Source organism: Pygoscelis adeliae, unplaced genomic scaffold, assembly GCF_000699105.1.
Source record: "Pygoscelis adeliae isolate BGI_AS28 unplaced genomic scaffold, ASM69910v1 Scaffold433, whole genome shotgun sequence".
NCBI classification, from domain to species: Eukaryota; Metazoa; Chordata; class Aves; order Sphenisciformes; family Spheniscidae; genus Pygoscelis; species Pygoscelis adeliae.
The window spans coordinates 660,204-661,588 of NW_008824472.1; the positions used below are offsets into that span (position 1 = coordinate 660,204).

At 45.8% G+C, this 1,385-nt stretch overlaps 1 long non-coding RNA gene across 1 annotated transcript; it reads left to right on the top strand.

Annotated features, from left to right (window-relative positions):
- Nucleotides 1–38: 38 nt before the first annotated feature.
- On the top strand, nucleotides 39–1,159 carry LOC103914607. Its single transcript, XR_663486.1, has 2 exons — nucleotides 39–131; nucleotides 652–1,159. It is a non-coding gene; the product is annotated as an uncharacterized LOC103914607 (long non-coding RNA).
- The last annotated feature ends 226 nt before the right edge of the window (nucleotides 1,160–1,385 follow it).

The following is a 1,385-nucleotide window of genomic DNA, read 5'->3' on the forward strand; positions in this document are numbered from 1 at the left end:
GTTCGCGTCCCGCAGGGACATCTTTGCTTCTGGCAGCCTCATGACCGCCTCTGTGCCCGCGGAGGCTGTAGGGGAGAGCCTCCGCTGCTCGGCGCGGGGCTTCGTGTCCCGGTGACTGCGCGCGTCTCCAGGTGAATGGGAGAGGCTCGGCATCTCAGCAGCGTTTCCAGAGCGCCTGCGGGAGCCTGAGATGCCTGAAGTGCTGGGCTTGGGCGAACAACAGTGCTTCTGTACTTTTCTAGAGCGTGAGAGAACAGGGCCATGCTGTCTGTCTTGTAGGCGGTGGTTTAGTGTGTTGCATCAGAGGCTTGCAACTTTCCTTTCAGGATGCCCTTCTGTTTAGCAAATAAAAAGTCACGTTTGGATGGTTCTCTCCGCCCCCGCCTGGTGGTGTCGACAACAGGCCCCAGGCTCTGACCTGCAGCACAAGCAGGCATACCCGATTGCCCCCTGGAATCATGCTGCCTCACCTGTTAAAGCAATTATGCAGGGAGAGAAAGGACTATGTGAGAGGCAGAGGGTGGTATCTCACCAGAGTCTGAATATTTTAGATGCCACATAAATGTGCTGCAGTTTCATCACAGACTCACTGCACGCTTCTTGTTATCTTCAGCTGAGTTAAGTTCATGCTGCTTTATTTTCTCTTTTCAGCTCCTTTCATCCTGAAGAAGCTGGACAGTATATGAACACATAAGAAGACTCAGTATATGAAAACATAAAATGGACTGTAGCTGCTTTCCCCTGTTTGTTAATTAAACATTGTGCCAGAGGCAGACATCCTATACTAAATGGTTCTAAAATGTTTCACTTAAGTATATCTGACCTGTGAATGATAGCCTAGTTGGGAGTATGGGGAAGATACCTGTTGTCCCTGCAGGTGAATTCTGGTCACAGAATACTGAGAATACTCCCTCGTATCATCATGCAATGACTTGTGATGGAACATTTCTTGTACTGTTTAAAAGAAAGTCCATCCATTTTGTATGAAGTGTTAAGCGCTAACAAGTTGCTTTGTTATGCAGCTACCTCTAAACTGCCACATGCTATGGCTATCAATCTTACTGGACCTGTCTGTATGAAAAATGAAATGAGTCTTGAATGAATCCAGTTCACAAGCAGTTTGATTTGAAATAAATGGAAGAGCAGTTGTATCATTTAACTCTGATAGTGATTTACTTTTAATAATCATCACTTAAACTAGAGGTCACCTGGTATTATTTCCCTGGCTCTTGTTTTAAGCTCTCTCTCTCTCCCACCTTTAAAATCAACTTGTATTGAGGAAAAGCAAAGGGGAGTGAAAAAGAAAAGGCAATGATGTGTTTTTCAGGTTGCTAAATGTGTAGCAACTCGGCTGTGAAACATGAACGTGTAGTCAAGACTCAGAG